General features: G+C 45.8%; 5 non-coding genes across 5 annotated transcripts; all 5 read left to right on the top strand.

The window, feature by feature from the left end:
- The first annotated feature begins 878 nt into the window (after positions 1-878).
- TRNAW-CCA (transfer RNA tryptophan (anticodon CCA)) lies at positions 879-950 on the top strand. Its single transcript has one exon. It is a non-coding gene; the product is annotated as a tRNA-Trp (tRNA).
- A 4,572-nt stretch (positions 951-5,522) lies between these two features.
- On the top strand, positions 5,523-5,594 carry TRNAW-CCA (transfer RNA tryptophan (anticodon CCA)). The gene has a single exon. It is a non-coding gene; the product is annotated as a tRNA-Trp (tRNA).
- Positions 5,595-8,287: 2,693 nt separating this feature from the next.
- On the top strand, positions 8,288-8,359 carry TRNAW-CCA (transfer RNA tryptophan (anticodon CCA)). The gene has a single exon. It is a non-coding gene; the product is annotated as a tRNA-Trp (tRNA).
- Positions 8,360-11,880: 3,521 nt separating this feature from the next.
- On the top strand, positions 11,881-11,952 carry TRNAW-CCA (transfer RNA tryptophan (anticodon CCA)). Its single transcript has one exon. It is a non-coding gene; the product is annotated as a tRNA-Trp (tRNA).
- Positions 11,953-15,067: 3,115 nt separating this feature from the next.
- On the top strand, positions 15,068-15,139 carry TRNAW-CCA (transfer RNA tryptophan (anticodon CCA)). Its single transcript has one exon. It is a non-coding gene; the product is annotated as a tRNA-Trp (tRNA).
- Positions 15,140-20,425: the final 5,286 nt, after the last annotated feature.

Here is a 20,425-nt window from a genome sequence, read left to right as displayed (position 1 = left end):
CACGTGTGTGCGAACGGCCACCCTAAACGGACTCGGTGGCGACATGTTAGCATGTCTGACTCCAGATCAGAAGGTTGCGAGTATGAATCACGTCTGGATCAAATTTCCTATTTTCTTATTTTCATCAATCTGTCTATCTACTTATTTGTCTGTCTACAATTACTTGTCTCTTTACCTGTGCTTCATCGACAGAAGGCCGAGAAAACATGCTACCACGTGTGCGCGAACCGCTACCCTAAGCGGACTCGGTGGCGCATCGATAGCGCGTCTGACTCCAGATCAGATGGTTGCGTGTTCGAATCACGTCGAGGTCAAATTCTCTTTTTAATTGTTTTCAACTATCTGTCTACTTATTTGTCTGTCTACAATGACTTCTCTCTTAGCCTAAGCTTCATCGACAGAAGGCCGAGCAATACACTCTACTGCGTGTGAGCGCACGACAACACTAAGTCAACTCGGTGGCGACCCAGTAGGACGTCTGACTCCAGATCAGAAGGTTGCGTGTTCGAATCACGTCGATGTGAAGTTCTCTTTTTTGTTATTTTCATCTATCTGTCTATCTACTTATTTGTCTGTCTACAATGACTTGTCTCTTTACCTGTGCTTTATCGACAGAAGGCCGAGCAAAACATGCTACTACGTGTGTGCGAACGGCTGCCCTGAGCGGACTCGGAGGTGCAACGGTAGCGCGTCTGACTCCAGATCAGTAGGTTAAATGTTCGAATCACGTCCGGGTCAAATTCTCTTTTTATTATTTTCATCTATCTGTCTATCTCCTTATCTGTATGTATACAATGACTTGTCTCTTTACCTGTGCTTCATCGACAGAAGGCCGAGAAAACATGCTACCACGTGTGTGCGAACGGCTACCCTAAGCGGACTCGGTGGCGCATCGGTAGCGCGTCTGACTCCAGATCAGAAGGTTGCGTGTTCGAATCACGTCGGGGTCGAATCCTCTTTTTTATTATTTTCATCTATCTGTCTATCTACTTATCTGTATGTATACAATGACTTGTCTCTTTACCTGTGCTTCATCGACAGAAGGCCGAGCAAAACATGCTACCACGTGTGTGCGAACGGCTACCCTGAGCGGACTCGGAGGTGCAACGGAAGCGCGTCTGAGTCCAGATCAGTAGGTTAAATGTTCGAATCACGTCGGGGTCAAATTCTCTTTTTATTGTTTTCAACTATCTGTCTACTTATTTGTCTGTCTACAATGACTTCTCTCTTTACCTATGCTTCATCGACAGAAGGCCGAGCAATACATGCTACTGCGTGTGTGCGAACGGCTACACTAAGTCAACTCGGTGGCGACCCGGTAGGACGTCTGACTCCAGATCAGTAGGTTAAATGTTCGAAACACGTCCGGGTCAATTTTTCTTTTTAATATTTTCATCTATCTGTCTATCTACTTATTTGTCTTGTCTAAAATGACTTGTCCCTTTACCTGTGCTTCATCGACATAAGGCCGTTCAAAACATGCTACCACGTGTGTGCAAACGGCCACCCTAAACGGACTCGGTGGCGACATGTTAGCATGTCTGACTACAGATCAGAAGGTTGAGAGCTTGAATCACGTCTGGATCAAATTTCCTTTTTTTTATTATTTTCATCTGTCTATTCACTTATTTGTCTGTCTAAAATGACTTGTCTCTTTACCTGTGCTTCATCGACAGAGGCCGAGCAAAACATGCTACCGCGTGTGTGCGAACGGCTACACTAAGTGTACTGGGTGGCGATACGGTAGCACGTCTGACTCCAGATCACAAGGTATCGTGTTCGAATCACGTCCGGGTCAAAGCCTCTTTTTTATTATTTTCATCTATCTGTCTATCTACTTATCTGTATGTATACAATGACTTGTCTCTTTACCTGTCCTTCATCGACAGAAGGCCAACATGCTACCACGTGTGTGCGAATTGGTACCTAACGGACTGGGTGGCGACACGGTAGCACTTCTGACTCCAGATCAGAAGGTTGCGTGTTCGAATCACGTCCGGGTATATTCTCTTTTTTATTATTTTCATCTATTTATCTTTTTATTTGTCTGTCTACGATGACTTGTCTCTTTACCTGTGCTTCATCGACAGAAGGCCGAGCGAAACATGCTACCGCGTGTGTACGAACGGCTTCACTAAGTGGACTCGGTGGCGACACGGTAGCACGTCTGACTCCAGATCAGAAGGTTGCGTGTTCGAATCACTTCCCGGTCAAACTCTCTTTTTTATTATTTTCATCTATTTATCTTTTTATTTGTCTGTCTACGATGACTTGTCTCTTTACCTGTGCTTCATCGACAGAAGGCCGAGAAAACATGCTACCACGTGTGCGCGAACGGCTACCCTAAGCGGACTCGGTGGCGCATCGATGGCGCGTCTGACTCCAGATCAGAAGGTTGCGTGTTCGAATCACGTCGAGGTCAAATTCTCTTTTCAATTGTTTTCAACTATCTGTCTACTTATTTGTCTGTCTACAATGACTTCTCTCTTAACCTAAGCTTCATCGACAGAAGGCCGAGCAATACATGCTACTGCGTGTGTGCGCACGGCAACACTAAGTCAACTCGGTGGCGACCCAGTAGGACGTCTGACTCCAGATCAGAAGGTTGCGTGTTCGAATCACGTCGATGTGAAGTTCTCTTTTTTGTTATTTTCATCTATCTGTCTATCTACTTATTTGTCTGTCTACAATGACTTGTCTCTTTACCTGTGCTTCATCGACAGAAGGCCGAGCAAAACATGCTACTACGTGTCTGCGAACGGCTGCCCTGAGCGGACTCGGAGGTGCAACGGTAGCGCGTCTGACTCCAGATCAGTAGGTTATATGTTCGAATCACGTCCGGGTCAAATTCTCTTTTTATTATTTTCATCTATCTGTCTATCTACTTATTTGTCTGTCTAAAATGACTTGTCCCTTTACCTGTGCTTCATCGACATAAGGCCGTGCAAAACATGCTACCACGTGTGTGCAAACGGCCACCCTAAACGGACTCGGTGGCGACATGTTAGCATGTCTGACTACAGATCAGAAGGTTGCGAGCTTGAATCACGTCTGGATCAAATTTCCTTTTTTTATTATTTTCATCTGTCTATTCACTTATTTGTCTGTCTAAAATGACTTGTCTCTTTACCTGTGCTTCATCGACAGAGGCCGAGCAAAACATGCTACCGCGTGTGTGCGAACGGCTACACTAAGTGTACTGGGTGGCGATACGGTAGCACGTCTGACTCCATATCACAAGGTATCGTGTTCGAATCACGTCCGGGTCAAAGCCTCTTTTTTATTATTTTCATCTATCTGTCTATCTACTTATCTGTATGTATACAATGACTTGTCTCTTTACCTGTCCTTCATCGACAGAAGGCCAACATGCCACCACGTGTGTGCGAATTGGTACCTAACGGACTCGGTGGCGACACGGTAGCACGTCTGACTCCAGATCAGAAGGTTGCGTGTTCGAATCACGTCCGGGTATATTCTCTTTTTTATTATTTTCATCTATTTATCTTTTTATTTGTCTGTCTGCGATGACTTGTCTCTTTACCTGTGCTTCATCGACAGAAGGCCGAGCGAAAGATGCTACCGCGTGTGTACGAACGGCTTCACTAAGTGGACTCCGTGGCGACACGGTAGCACGTCTGACTCCAGATCAGATGGTTGCGTGTTCGAATCACGTCCGGGTCAAATTCTCTTTTTTATTATTTTCATCTTTTTATCTTTTTATTTGTCTGTCTACCATGACTTGTCTCTTTACCTGTGCTTCATCGACAGAAGGCTGAGCGAAACTTGCTACCGCGTGTGTACGAACGGCTTCACTAAGTGGACTCCGTGGCGACACGGTAGCACGTCTGACTCCAGATCAGATGGTTGCGTGTTCGAATCACGTCCGGGTCAAATTCTCTTTTTTATTATTTTCATCTTTTTATCTTTTTATTTGTCTGTCTACGATGACTTGTCTCTTTACCTGTGCTTCATCGACAGAAGGCCGAGCAAAGCATGCTACCACGTGTGTGCGAACGGCCACCATAAACCGACTCGGTGGCGACATGTTAGCATGTCTGACTCCAGATCAGAAGGTTGCGAGTATGAATCACGTCTGGATCAAATTTCCTTTTTTCCCATTTTCATCAATCTGTCTATCTACTTATTTGTCTGTCTACAAAGACTTGTCTCTTTACCTGTGCTTCATTGACAGAAGGCCGAGCAAATCATGCTACCGCATGTGTGCGAACGGCTACCCTAAGCGAATTCGATGGCGACACGGTAGCACGTCTGACTCCAGATCAGAAGGTTGCGTGTTCGAATCACGTCCGGGTAAAAGTCTCTTTTTATTATTTTCATCTATCTGTCTATCTACTTATTTGTCTGTCTACAATAACTCTTCTCTTTAGCTGTGCTTCCTCGACAGAAGGCCAAGCAAAACATGCTACCACGTGTGTGCGAACGGCCACACTAAACGGACTCGGTGGCGACATGTTAGCATGTCTGACTACAGATCAGAAGGTTGCGAGTTTGAATCACGTCTGGATCAAATTTCCTTTTTTCTTATTTTCATCAATTTGTCTATCCACTTATTTGTCTGTCTACAATGACTTGTCTCTTTAACTGTGCTTCATCGACAGAAGGCCAAAAAAACATGCTACCACGTGTGTGCGAACGGCTACACTAAGTCAACTCGGTGGCGACCCGGTAGGACGTCTTACTCCAGATCAGAAGGTTGCGTGTTCGAATCACGTCAATGTCAAGTTCTCTCTTTTGTTATTTTCATCTATCTGTCTATCTACTTATTTGTCTGTCTAAAATGACTTGTCTCTTTACCTGTGCTTCATCGACAGAAGGCCGAGCAAAACATGCTACCACGTGTGTGCTAACGGCTGCCCTGAGCGGACTCGGAGGTGCAACGGTAGCGCGTCTGACTCCAGATCAGTAGGTTAAATGTTCGAATCACGTCCGGGTCAAATTCTCTTTTTAGTACTTTCATCTATCTGTCTATCTACTTATTTGTCTATCTGCAATGACTTGTCCCTTTACCTGTGCTTCATCGACAGAAGGCCGAGCAAAACATGCTACAGCGTGTGTGCGAACAATTACTCTAAGCGGACTCAGTGGCGCAACTTTAGCACGTCTGACTCCAGATCAGAAGGTTGCGTGTTCGAATCAAGTCCGGGTCAAATTCTTTTTTTTATTATTTTCATCTGTCTATCCACCTATTTGTCTGTCTACAACGACTTGTCTCTTTACCTGTGCTTCATCGACAGAAGGCCGAGCAAAACATGCTACCACGTGTGTGCAAACGGCCACCCTAAACGGACTCGGTGGCGACATGTTAGCATGTCTGACTACAGATCAGAAGGTTGCGAGCTTGAATCACGTCTGGATCAAATTTCCTTTTTTCTTATTTTTATCTTTCTGTCTATCTACCTATTTGTCTGGCTACAATGACTTGTCTCTTTACCTGTGCTTCATCGACAGAAGGCCGAAAAAACATGCTACCACGTGTGTGCGAGCGGCTTCCCTAAGCGTACTCGGTGGCGCAACGGTAGCGCGTCTGACTCCAGATCAGAAGGTTGCGTGTTCAAATCACGTCCGGGTCAAGTTCTCTTTTTATTATTTTCATTTGTCTATCTACCTATTTGTCTGTCTACAATGACATGTCTCTTTACCTGTGCTTCATCGACAGAAGGCCGAGCAAATCATGCTACCGCGTGTGCGCGAACGGCTACCCTAAGCGGATTCGATGGCGACACGGTAGCACGTCTGACTCCAGATCAGAAGGTTGCGTGTTCGAATTACGTCCGGGTAAAAGTCTCTTTTTATTATTTTCATCTATCTGTCTATCTACTTAATTGTCTCTCTACAAGTACTCTTCTCTTTAGCTGTGCTTCATCGACAGAAGGCCGAGCAAAGCATGCTACCACGTGTGTGCGAACGGCCACCATAAACCGACTCGGTGGCGACATGTTAGCATGTCTGACTCCAGATCAGAAGGTTGCGAGTATGAATCACGTCTGGATCAAATTTCCTTTTTTCCCATTTTCATCAATCTGTCTATCTACTTATTTGTCTGTCTACAATCACTTGTCTCTTTACCTGTGCTTCATCGACAGAAGGCCGAGAAAACATGCTACCACGTGTGCGCGAACGGCTACCTTAAGCGGACTCGGTGGCGCATCGATAGCGCGTCTGACTCCAGATCAGAAGGTTGCGTGTTCGAATCACGTCGAGGTCAAATTCTCTTTTTAATTGTTTTCAACTATCTGTCTACTTATTTGTCTGTCTACAATGACTTCTCTCTTAACCTAAGCTTCATCGAAAGAAGGCCGAGCAATACATGCTACTGCGTGTGTGCGCACGGAAACACTAAGTCAACTCGGTGGCGACCCAGTAGGACGTCTGACTCCAGATCAGAAGGTTGCGTGTTCCAATCACGTCGATGTGAAGTTCTCTTTTTTGTTATTTTCATCTATCTGTCTATCTACTTATTTGTCTGTCTACAATGACTTGTCTCTTTACCTGTGCTTCATCGACAGAAGGCCGAGCAAAACATGCTACTACGTGTGTGCGAACGGCTGCCCTGAGCGGACTCGGAGGTGCAACGGTAGCGCGTCTGACTCCAGATCAGTAGGTTAAATGTTCGAATCACGTCTGGGTCAAATTCTCTTTTTATTATTTTCATCTATCTGTCTATCTACTTATTTGTCTGTCTAAAATGACTTGTCCCTTTACCTGTGCTTCATCGACATAAGGCTGTGCAAAACATGCTACCACGTGTGTGCGAACGGCTACCCTAAGCGGACTCGGTGGCGCAACTTTAGCACGTCTGACTCCAGATCAGAAGGTTGCGAGTTTGAATCACGTCCGGGTCAAATTCGCTTATTTATTATTTTCATCTATCTGTGTATCTACTTATTTGTCTGTCTACAAAGACTTGTCTCTTTACCTGTGCTTCATCGACAGAAGGCCGAGCAAATCATGCTACCGCGTGTGTGCGAACGGCTACCCTAAGCGGATTCGATGGCGACGCGGTAGCACGTCTGACTCCAGATCGGAAGGTTGCGTGTTCGAATCACGTCCGGGTAAAAGTCTCTTTTTATTATTTTCATCTATCTGTCTGTCTACATATTTGTCTGTCTACAATGACTCTTCTCTTTAGCTGTGCTTCCTCGACAGAAGGCCAAGCAAAACATGCTACCACGTGTGTGCGAACGGCCACACTAAACGGACTCGGTGGCGACATGTTAGCATGTCTGACTACAGATCAGAAGGTTGCGAGTTTGAATCACGTCTGGATCAAATTTCCTTTTTTCTCATTGTCATCAATCTGTCTACCTACTTATTTGTCTGTCTACAATGACTTGTCTCTACAACTGTGCTTCATCGACAGAAGGCCGAAATAACATGCTACCACGTGTGTGCGAACGGCTACACTAAGTCAACTCGGTGGCGACCCGGTAGGACGTCTGACTCCAGATCAGAAGGTTGCGTGTTCGAATCACGTCGATGTCAAGTTCTCTCTTTTGTTATTTTCATCTATCTGTCTATCTACTTATTTGTCTGTCTACAATGACTTGTCTCTTTACCTGTGCTTCATCGACAGAAGGCCGAGCAAAACATGCTACCACGTGTGTTCTAACGGCTGCCCTGAGCGGACTCGGAGGTGCAACGGTAGCGCGTCTGACTCCAGATCAGTAGGTTAAATGTTCGAATCACGTCCGGGTCAAATTCTCTTTTTTGATTATTTTCATCTATCTGTCTATCTACCTCTTTTGTCTGTCTAAAATGACTTGTCCTTTTACCTGTGCTTCATCGACATAAGGCCGTGCAAAACATGCTACCACGTGTGGGTGAACGGCTACCCTAAGCGGACTCGGTGGCGCAACTTTAGCACGTCTGACTCCAGATCAGAAGGTTGCGTGTTCTAATCACGTCCGCGTCAAATTCTTTTTTTTATTATTTTCATCTGTCTATCCACCTATTTGTCTGTCTACAACGACTTGTCTCTTTACCTGTGCTTCATCGACAGAAGGCCGAGCAAAACATGCTACCACGTGTGTGCAAACGGCCACCCTAAACGGACTCGGTGGCGACATGTTAGCATGTCTGACTACAGATCAGAAGGTTGCGAGCTTGAATCACGTCTGGATCAAATTTCCTTTTTTCTTATTTTTATCTTTCTGTCTATCTACCTATTTGTCTGGCTACAATGACTTGTCTCTTTACCTGTGCTTCATCGACAGAAGGCCGAAAAAACATGCTACCACGTGTGTGCGAGCGGCTTCCCTAAGCGTACTCGGTGGCGCAACGGTAGCGCGTCTGACTCCAGATCAGAAGGTTGCGTGTTCAAATCACGTCCGGGTCAAGTTTTTTTTTTTATTATTTTCATTTGTCTATCTACCTATTTGTCTGTCTACAATGACATGTCTCTTTACCTGTGCTTCATCGACAGAAGGCCGAGCAAATCATGCTACCGCGTGTGCGCGAACGGCTACCCTAAGCGGATTCGATGGCGACATGGTAGCACGTCTGACTCCAGATCAGAAGGTTGCGTGTTCGAATCACTTCCCGGTCAAACTCTCTTTTTTATTATTTTCATCTATTTATCTTTTTATTTGTCTGTCTACGATGACTTGTCTCTTCACCTGTGCTTCATCGACAGAAGGCCGAGAAAACATGCTACCACGTGTGCGCGAACGGCTACCCTAAGCGGACTCGGTGGCGCATCGATGGCGCGTCTGACTCCAGATCAGAAGGTTGCGTGTTCGAATCACGTCGAGGTCAAATTCTCTTTTTAATTGTTTTCAACTATCTGTCTACTTATTTGTCTGTCTACAATGACTTCTCCCTTAACCTAAGCTTCATCGACAGAAGGCCGAGCAATACATGCTACTGCGTGTGTGCGCACGGCAACACTAAGTCAACTCGGTGGCGACCCAGTAGGACGTCTGACTCCAGATCAGAAGGTTGCGTGTTCGAATCACGTCGATGTGAAGTTCTCTTTTTTGTTATTTTCATCTATCTGTCTATCTACTTATTTGTCTGTCTACAATGACTTGTCTCTTTACCTGTGCTTCATCGACAGAAGGCCGAGCAAAACATGCTACTACGTGTCTGCGAACGGCTGCCCTGAGCGGACTCGGAGGTGCAACGGTAGCGCGTCTGACTCCAGATCAGTAGGTTATATGTTCGAATCACGTCCGGGTCAAATTCTCTTTTTATTATTTTCATCTATCTGTCTATCTACTTATTTGTCTGTCTAAAATGACTTGTCCCTTTACCTGTGCTTCATCGACATAAGGCCGTGCAAAACATGCTACCACGTGTGTGCAAACGGCCACCCTAAACGGACTCGGTGGCGACATGTTAGCATGTCTGACTACAGATCAGAAGGTTGCGAGCTTGAATCACGTCTGGATCAAATTTCCTTTTTTTTATTATTTTCATCTGTCTATTCACTTATTTGTCTGTCTAAAATGACTTGTCTCTTTACCTGTGCTTCATCGACAGAGGCCGAGCAAAACATGCTACCGCGTGTGTTTGAACGGCTACACTAAGTGTACTGGGTGGCGATACGGTAGCACGTCTGACTCCATATCACAAGGTATCGTGTTCGAATCACGTCCGGGTCAAAGCCTCTTTTTTATTATTTTCATCTATCTGTCTATCTACTTATCTGTATGTATACAATGACTTGTCTCTTTACCTGTCCTTCATCGACAGAAGGCCAACATGCCACCACGTGTGTGCGAATTGGTACCTAACGGACTCGGTGGCGACACGGTAGCACGTCTGACTCCAGATCAGAAGGTTGCGTGTTCGAATCACGTCCGGGTATATTCTCTTTTTTATTATTTTCATCTATTTATCTTTTTATTTGTCTGTCTGCGATGACTTGTCTCTTTACCTGTGCTTCATCGACAGAAGGCCGAGCGAAAGATGCTACCGCGTGTGTACGAACGGCTTCACTAAGTGGACTCCGTGGCGACACGGTAGCACGTCTGACTCCAGATCAGATGGTTGCGTGTTCGAATCACGTCCGGGTCAAATTCTCTTTTTTATTATTTTCATCTTTTTATCTTTTTATTTGTCTGTCTACCATGACTTGTCTCTTTACCTGTGCTTCATCGACAGAAGGCCGAGCGAAACATGCTACCGCGTGTGTACGAACGGCTTCACTAAGTGGACTCCGTGGCGACACGGTAGCACGTCTGACTCCAGATCAGATGGTTGCGTGTTCGAATCACGTCCGGGTCAAATTCTCTTTTTTATTATTTTCATCTTTTTATCTTTTTATTTGTCTGTCTACGATGACTTGTCTCTTTACCTGTGCTTCATCGACAGAAGGCCGAGCGAAACATGCTACCGCGTGTGTACGAACGGCTTCACTAAGTGGACTCGGTGGCGACACGGTAGCACGTCTGACTCCAGATCAGAAGGTTGCGAGTTTGAATCACGTCCGGGTCAAATTCGCTTATTTATTATTTTCATCTATCTGTGTATCTACTTATTTGTCTGTCTACAAAGACTTGTCTCTTTACCTGTGCTTCATTGACAGAAGGCCGAGCAAATCATGCTACCGCATGTGTGCGAACGGCTACCCTAAGCGAATTCGATGGCGACACGGTAGCACGTCTGACTCCAGATCAGAAGGTTGCGTGTTCGAATCACGTCCGGGTAAAAGTCTCTTTTTATTATTTTCATCTATCTGTCTATCTACTTATTTGTCTGTCTACAATAACTCTTCTCTTTAGCTGTGCTTCCTCGACAGAAGGCCAAGCAAAACATGCTACCACGTGTGTGCGAACGGCCACACTAAACGGACTCGGTGGCGACATGTTAGCATGTCTGACTACAGATCAGAAGGTTGCGAGTTTGAATCACGTCTGGATCAAATTTCCTTTTTTCTTATTTTCATCAATTTGTCTATCCACTTATTTGTCTGTCTACAATGACTTGTCTCTTTAACTGTGCTTCATCGACAGAAGGCCAAAAAAACATGCTACCACGTGTGTGCGAACGGCTACACTAAGTCAACTCGGTGGCGACCCGGTAGGACGTCTTACTCCAGATCAGAAGGTTGCGTGTTGGAATCACGTCAATGTCAAGTTCTCTCTTTTGTTATTTTCATCTATCTGTCTATCTACTTATTTGTCTGTCTAAAATGACTTGTCTCTTTACCTGTGCTTCATCGACAGAAGGCCGAGCAAAACATGCTACCACGTGTGTGCTAACGGCTGCCCTGAGCGGACTCGGAGGTGCAACGGTAGCGCGTCTGACTCCAGATCAGTAGGTTAAATGTTCGAATCACGTCCGGGTCAAATTCTCTTTTTAGTACTTTCATCTATCTGTCTATCTACTTATTTGTCTATCTGCAATGACTTGTCCCTTTACCTGTGCTTCATCGACAGAAGGCCGAGCAAAACATGCTACAGCGTGTGTGCGAACAATTACTCTAAGCGGACTCAGTGGCGCAACTTTAGCACGTCTGACTCCAGATCAGAAGGTTGCGTGTTCGAATCAAGTCCGGGTCAAATTCTTTTTTTTTATTATTTTCATCTGTCTATCCACCTATTTGTCTGTCTACAACGACTTGTCTCTTTACCTGTGCTTCATCGACAGAAGGCCGAGCAAAACATGCTACCACGTGTGTGCAAACGGCCACCCTAAACGGACTCGGTGGCGACATGTTAGCATGTCTGACTACAGATCAGAAGGTTGCGAGCTTGAATCACGTCTGGATCAAATTTCCTTTTTTCTTATTTTTATCTTTCTGTCTATCTACCTATTTGTCTGGCTACAATGACTTGTCTCTTTACCTGTGCTTCATCGACAGAAGGCCGAAAAAACATGCTACCACGTGTGTGCGAGCGGCTTCCCTAAGCGTACTCGGTGGCGCAACGGTAGCGCGTCTGACTCCAGATCAGAAGGTTGCGTGTTCAAATCACGTCCGGGTCAAGTTCTCTTTTTATTATTTTCATTTGTCTATCTACCTATTTGTCTGTCTACAATGACATGTCTCTTTACCTGTGCTTCATCGACAGAAGGCCGAGCAAATCATGCTACCGCGTGTGCGCGAACGGCTACCCTAAGCGGATTCGATGGCGACACGGTAGCACGTCTGACTCCAGATCAGAAGGTTGCGTGTTCGAATTACGTCCGGGTAAAAGTCTCTTTTTATTATTTTCATCTATCTGTCTATCTACTTAATTGTCTCTCTACAAGTACTCTTCTCTTTAGCTGTGCTTCATCGACAGAAGGCCGAGCAAAGCATGCTACCACGTGTGTGCAAACGGCCACCATAAACCGACTCGGTGGCGACATGTTAGCATGTCTGACTCCAGATCAGAAGGTTGCGAGTATGAATCACGTCTGGATCAAATTTCCTTTTTTCCCATTTTCATCAATCTGTCTATCTACTTATTTGTCTGTCTACAATCACTTGTCTCTTTACCTGTGCTTCATCGACAGAAGGCCGAGAAAACATGCTACCACGTGTGCGCGAACGGCTACCTTAAGCGGACTCGGTGGCGCATCGATAGCGCGTCTGACTCCAGATCAGAAGGTTGCGTGTTCGAATCACGTCGAGGTCAAATTCTCTTTTTAATTGTTTTCAACTATCTGTCTACTTATTTGTCTGTCTACAATGACTTCTCTCTTAACCTAAGCTTCATCGAAAGAAGGCCGAGCAATACATGCTACTGCGTGTGTGCGCACGGAAACACTAAGTCAACTCGGTGGCGACCCAGTAGGACGTCTGACTCCAGATCAGAAGGTTGCGTGTTCGAATCACGTCGATGTGAAGTTCTCTTTTTTGTTATTTTCATCTATCTGTCTATCTACTTATTTGTCTGTCTACAATGACTTGTCTCTTTACCTGTGCTTCATCGACAGAAGGCCGAGCAAAACATGCTACTACGTGTGTGCGAACGGCTGCCCTGAGCGGACTCGGAGGTGCAACGGTAGCGCGTCTGACTCCAGATCAGTAGGTTAAATGTTCGAATCACGTCCGGGTCAAATTCTCTTTTTATTATTTTCATCTATCTGTCTATCTACTTATTTGTCTGTCTAAAATGACTTGTCCCTTTACCTGTGCTTCATCGACATAAGGCTGTGCAAAACATGCTACCACGTGTGTGCGAACGGCTACCCTAAGCGGACTCGGTGGCGCAACTTTAGCACGTCTGATTCCAGATCAGAAGGTTGCGAGTTTGAATCACGTCCGGGTGAAATTCGCTTATTTATTATTTCCATCTATCTGTGTATCTACTTATTTGTCTGTCTACAAAGACTTGTCTCTTTACCTGTGCTTCATCGACAGAAGGCCGAGCAAATAATGCTACCGCGTGTGTGCGAACGGCTACCCTAAGCGGATTCGATGGCGACACGTAAGCACGTCTGACTCCAGATCAGAAGGTTGCGTGTTCGAATCACGTCCGGGTAAAAGTCTCTTTTTTTATTTTCATCTATCTGTCTATCTACTTATTTGTCTGTCTACAATGACTCTTCTCTTTAGCTGTGCTTCCTCGACAGAAGGCCAAGCAAAACATGCTACCACGTGTGTGTGAACGGCCACACTAAACGGACTCGGTGGCGACATGTTAGCATGTCTGACTACAGATCAGAAGGTCGCGAGTTTGAATCACGTCTGGATCAAATTTCCTTTTTTCTTATTTTCATCAATCTGTCTATCTACTTATTTGTCTGTCTACAATGACTTGTCTCTTTAACTGTGCTTCATCGACAGAAGGCCAAAAAACATGCTACCACGTGTGTGCGAACGGCTACACTAAGTCAACTCGGTGGCGACCCGGTAGGACGTCTTACTCCAGATCAGAAGGTTGCGTGTTCGAATCACGTCGATGTCAATTTCTCTCTTTTGTTATTTTCATCTATCTGTCTATCTACTTATTTGTCTGTATACAATGACTTGTCTCTTTACCTGTGCTTCATCGACAGAAGGCCGAGCAAAACATGCTACCACGTGTGTTCTAACGGCTGCCCTGAGCGGACTCGGAGGTGCAACGGTAGCGCGTCTGACTCCAGATCAGTAGGTTAAATGTTCGAATCACGTCCGGGTCAAACTCTCTTTTTATTATTTTCATCTATCTGTCTATCTACCTATTTGTCTGTCTAAAATGACTTGTCCTTTTACCTGCGCTTCATCGACATAAGGCCGTGCAAAACATGCTACCACGTGTGGGTGAACGGCTACCCTAAGCGGACTCGGTGGCGCAACTTTAGCACGTCTGACTCCAGATCAGAAGGTTGCGTGTTATAATCACGTCCGCGTCAAATTCTGTTTTTAGTACTTTCATCTATCTGTCTATTCACTTATTTGTCTATCTGCAATGACTTGTCCCTTTACCTGTGCTTCATCGACAGAAGGCCGAGCAAAACATGCTACAGCGTGTGTGCGAACAATTACTCTAAGTGGACTCGGTGGCGAACTGTTAGCGCCTCCGACTCCAGATCAGAAGGTTACGTGTTCGTATCGCGTCCGGGTCAAATTCTTTTTCTTATTATTTTCATCTGTCTATCTACTTATTTGTCTGTCTACAATGACTTGTCTCTTTACCTGTGCTACATCGACAGAAGGCCGAGAAAAACATGCTATCGCGTGTGTGCGAACGGCTACACAAAGTGGACTCGGTGGCGACACGGTAGCACGTCCGACTCCAGCTCAGAGGGTTGCGTGTTCGAATCACGTCCGTGTTAGGTTCTCTTTTTTAATATTTTCATCTATCTGTCTATCTACTTATTTGTCTGTCTACAACGACTTGTCTCTTTACCTGTGCTTCATCGACAGAAGGCCGAGCAAAACATGCTACCACGTGTGTGCAAACGGCCACCCTAAACGGACTCGGTGGCGACATGTTAGCATGTCTGACTACAGATCATAAGGTTGCAAGCTTGAATCACGTCTGGATCAAAGTTCCTTTTTTCTTATTTTTATCATTCTGTCTATCTACCTATTTGTCTGGCTACAATGACTTGTCTCTTTACGTGTGCTTCATCGACAGAAGGCCGAAAAAACATGCTACCACGTGTGTGCGAACGGCTTCCCTAAGCGGACTCGGTGGCGCAACGGTAGCGCGTCTGACTCCAGATCAGAAGGTTGCGTGTTCGAATCACGTCCGGGTAGAGTTCTCTTTTTATTATTTTCATTTGTCTATCTACCTATTTGTCTGTCTACAATGACATGTCTCTTTACCTGTGCTTCATCGACAGAAGGCCGAGCAAATCATGCTACCGCGTGTGCGCGAACGGCTACCCTAAGCGGATTCGATGGCGACACGGTAGCACGTCTGACTCCCGATGAGAAGGTTGCGTGTTCGAATTACGTCCAGGTAAAAGTCTCTTTTTATTATTTTCATCTATCTGTCTATCTACTTAATTGTCTGTCTACAAGTACTCTTCTCTTTAGCTGTGCTTCATCGACAGAAGGCCGAGCAAAGCATGCTACCACGTGTGTGCGAACGGCCACCCTAAACGGACTCGGTGGCGACATGTTAGCATGTCTGTCTCCAGATCAGAAGGTTGCGAGTATGAATCACGTCTGGATCAAATTTCCTTTTTTCTTATTTTCATCAATCTGTCTATCTACTTATTTGTCTGTCTACAATTACTTGTCTCTTTACCTGTGCTTCATCGACAGAAGGCCGAGAAAACATGCTACCACGTGTGCGCGAACGGCTACCCTAAGCGGACTCGGTGGCGCATCGATAGCGCGTCTGACTCCAGATCAGATGGTTGCGTGTTCGAATCACGTCGAGGTCAAATTCTCTTTTTAATTGTTTTCAACTATCTGTCTACTTATTTGTCTGTCTACAATGACTTCTCTCTTGACCTAAGCTTCATCGACAGAAGGCCGAGCAATACATGCTACTGCGTGTGAGCGCACGACAACACTAAGTCAACTCGGTGGCGACCCAGTAGGACGTCTGACTCCAGATCAGAAGGTTGCGTGTTCAAATCACGTCGATGTGAAGTTCTCTTTTTTGTTATTTTCATCTATCTGTCTATCTACTTATTTGTCTGTCTACAATGACTTGTCTCTTTACCTGTGCTTCATCGACAGAAGGCCGAGCAAAACATGCTACTACGTGTGTGCGAACGGCTGCCCTGAGCGGACTCGGAGGTGCAACGGTAGCGCGTCTGACTCCAGATCAGTAGGTTAAATGTTCGAATCACGTCCGGGTCAAATTCTCTTTTTATTATTTTCATCTATCTGTCTATCTACTTATTTGTCTGTCTAAAATGACTTGTCCCTTTACCTGTGCTTCATCGACATAAGGCTGTGCAAAACATGCTACCACGTGTGTGCGAACGGCTACCCTAAGCGGACTCGGTGGCGCAACTTTAGCACGTCTGATTCCAGATCAGAAGGTTGCGAGTTTGAATCACGTCCGGGTCAAATTCGCTTATTTATTATTTTCATCTATCTGTGTATCTACTTATTTGTCTGTCTACAAAGACTTGTCTCTTTACCTGTGCTTCATCGACAGAAGGCCGAGCAAATCATGCTACCGCGTGTGTGCGAACGGCTACCCTAAGCGGATTCGATGGCGACGCGGTAGCACGTCTGACTCCAGATCGGAAGGTTGCGTGTTCGAATCACGTCCGGGTAAAAGTCTCTTTTTATTATTTTCATCTATCTGTCTGTCTACATATTTGTCTGTCTACAATGACTCTTTTCTTTAGCTGTGCTTCCTCGACAGAAGGCCAAGCAAAACATGCTACCACGTGTGTGCGAACGGCCACACTAAACGGACTCGGTGGCGACATGTTAGCATGTCTGACTACAGATCAGAAGGTTGCGAGTTTGAATCACGTCTGGATCAAATTTCCTTTTTTCTCATTGTCATCAATCTGTCTACCTACTTATTTGTCTGTCTACAATGACTTGTCTCTACAACTGTGCTTCATCGACAGAAGGCCGAAATAACATGCTACCGCGTGTGCGCGAACGGCTACCCTAAGCGGATTTGATGGCGACACGGTAGCACGTCTGACTCCAGATCAGAAGGTTGCGTGTTCGAATTACGTCCGGGTAAAAGTCTCTTTTTATTATTTTCATCTATCTGTCTATCTACTTATTTGTCTGTCTACAAGTACTCTTCTCTTTAGCTGTGCTTCATCGACAGAAGGCCGAGCAAAGCATGCTACCACGTGTGTGCGAACGGCCACCCTAAACGGACTCGGTGGCGACATCTTAGCATGTCTGACTCCAGATCAGAAGGTTGCGAGTATGAATCACGTCTGGATCAAATTTCCTTTTTTCTTATTTTCATCAATCTGTCTATCTACTTATTTGTCTGTCTACAATTACTTGTGTCTTTACCTGTGCTTCATCGACAGAAGGCCGAGAAAACATGCTACCACGTGTGCGCGAACGGCTACCCTAAGCGGACTCGGAGGCGCATCGATAGCGCGTCTGACTCCAGATCAGAAGGTTGCGTGTTCGAATCACGTCGAGGTCAAATTCTCTTTTTAATTGTTTTCAACTATCTGTCTACTTATTTGTCTGTCTACAATAACTTCTCTCTTAACCTAAGCTTCATCGACAGAAGGCCGAGCAATACATGCTACTGCGTGTGTGCGCACGGCAACACTAAGTCAACTCGGTGGCGACCCAGTAGGACGTCTGACTCCAGATCAGAAGGTTGCGTGTTCGAATCACGTCGATGTGAAGTTCTCTTTTTTGTTATTTTCATCTATCTGTCTATCTACTTATTTGTCTGTCTACAATGACTCTTCTCTTTAGCTGTGCTTCCTCGACAGAAGGCCAAGCAAAACATGCTACCACGTGTGTGCGAACGGCCACACTAAACGGACTCAGTGGCGACATGTTAGCATGTCTGACTACAGATCAGAAGGTCGCGAGTTTGAATCACGTCTGGATCAAATTTCCTTTTTTCTTATTTTCATCAATCTGTCTATCTACTTATTTGTATGTCTGCAATGACTTGTCTCTTTATCTGTGCTTCATCGACAGAAGACCGAGCAAAACATGCTACCACGTCTGTGCGAATGGTTACCTAACGGACTCGATGGCGACACGGTAGCACGTCTGACTCCAGGTCAGAAGGTTGCGTGTTCGAATCACGTCCGGGTCAAATTCTCTTTTTTATCATTTTCATCTGTTTAACTTTTTATTTGTCTGTCTACAACGACTTGTTTCTTTACCTGCGCTTCATCGATAGAAGGCCGAGCAAAACATGCTACCACGTGTGTGCAAACGGCTACCCTAAATGGACTCGGTGGCGAACTGTTAGCGCGTCCGACTCCAGATCAGAAGGTTGCATGTTCGAATCGCGTCCGGGTCAAATTCTCTTTCTTATTATTTTCATCTGTCTATCTACCTAATTGTCTGTCTACAACGACTTGTCTCTTTACCAGTGCTGCATCGACAGAAGGCCGAGCAAAACATGCTACCGCGTGTGTGCGTACGGCTACACTAAGTGGACTCGGTAGCAACCCGGTAGCACGTCTGGCTCCAGATCGGAAGGTTGCGTGTTCGAATCACGTCCGGGTCAAGCTCTCTTTTTATTATTTTCATCTGTCTATCTACTTATTTTTCTGTCTACAATGACATGTCTCTTTACCTGTGCTTCATCGACAGAAGGCCGAGCAAATCATGCTACCGCGTGTGTGCGAACGACTACCCTAAGCGGATTCGATGGCGACACGGTAGCACGTCTGACTCCAGATCAGAAGGTTGCGTGTTCGAACCACGTCCGGGTAAAAGTCCCTCTTTATTATTTTCATCTATCTTTCTATCTACTTATTTGTCTGTCTACAATGACTCTTCTCTTTAGCTGTGCTTCCTCGACGGAAGGCCGAGCTAAACATGCTACCACGTGTGTGCGAACGGCCACCCTAAACGGACTCGGTGGCGACATGTTAGCATGCCTGACTCCAGATCAGAAGGTTGCGAGTATGAATCATGTCTGGATCAAATTTCCTTTTTTCTTATTTTCATCAATCTGTCTATCTACTTATTTGTCTGTCTACAATGACTTCTCTCTTCACCTATGCTTCATCGACAGAAGGCCGAGCAATACATGCTACTGCGTGTGTGCGAACGGCTGCCCTGAGCGGACTCGGAGGTGCAACGGTAGCGCGTCTGACTCCAGATCAGTAGGTTAAATGTTCGAATCACGTCCGGGTCAAATTCTCTTTTTATTATTTTCATCTATCTGTCTATCTACTTATTTGTCTGTCTGAAATGACTTGTCTCTTTACCTGTGCTTCATCGACATAAGGCCGAGCAAAACATGCTACCGCGTGTTTGCGAACGGTTACTCTAAGCGGACTCAGTGGCGCAACTTTAGCACGTCTGACTCCAGATCAGAAGGTTGCGTGTTCGAATCAAGTCCGGGTCAAATTCTTTTTTTTAATATTTTCGTCTGTCTATTCACTTATTTGTCTGTCTACAATGACTTGTCTCTTTACCTGTGCTTCATCGACAGAAGGCCGAGCAAAACATGCTACCGCGTGTGTGCCAACGGCTACACTCAGTGTACTGGGTGGCCATACGGTAGCACGTCTGACTCCAGATCACAAGGTTGCGTGTTCGAATCACGTCCGGGTCAAATCCTCTTTTTTATTATTTTCATCTATCTGTCTATCTACTTATCTGTATGTCTACAATGACTTGTCTCTTTACCTGTGCTTCATCGACAGAAGGCCGAGCAAAACATGCTACCACGTGTGTGCGAGTGGTTAGCTAACGGACTCGGTGGCGACACATTCTGCTTCTGGTCACCGACGCGTGCGGACGCAGGATGGCAGGCTCCTCAAGAGCTGTTACAGCGGCCGACGCTAGCCGCGGTTTCTCGTGCACATCGCTTCCCAAGGACTACCGTTTAATTCTGCCACCACTGCCCACAGGAGAAGGACTCAGACGCACGTTGGTTCTGCACTGCGATATCGCAGCGCGTCCGTACGGGATTAACAACTTCCGAAAGCCGCTCAAGGAACTAGGCATCATTCAAGAGGTAAGCGGCATAGGAGCGTATCAGATGTCGCACGTCTGGCTTCTTAACATGAAGACAGATGAAGCCAAGAAGATAGTTCTGGACGCTGGCCTACTCTCCGTGAAAGACCGGCCCTGCGTCGTCGTCGACCCAGAAAGGCAAGAGGTGCGTCTCAAGTTGCATTGGGTAGCCTTTGACGTCAACGCAGAGACTGTACGGCGTGCTTTCCGGGAGTACGGTGAAGTGAAAGAGGTTATCAGCGACAAGTGGAGAGACGAAGACTTCGAAGGAGTTGAGTCAACCACAAGATTCGTTCGGCTACTACTCAAAGAAGGCGTTACTACGGATCGCATACCCTACCAGATGCGTCTCGGAAGTGGCATGGCACTGGTGGTCGTGCCAGGAAGAGCACCGCTGTGCCTGCGTTGCCGGAACACGGGACACATTCG

This window comes from Rhipicephalus microplus, chromosome 5 (genome assembly GCF_043290135.1).
Source record: "Rhipicephalus microplus isolate Deutch F79 chromosome 5, USDA_Rmic, whole genome shotgun sequence".
Lineage (NCBI taxonomy): Eukaryota > Metazoa > Arthropoda > Arachnida > Ixodida > Ixodidae > Rhipicephalus > Rhipicephalus microplus.
The sequence above is the reverse complement of the archived record's forward strand: the minus strand, read 5'-3'. Positions and strand labels throughout refer to the sequence as shown.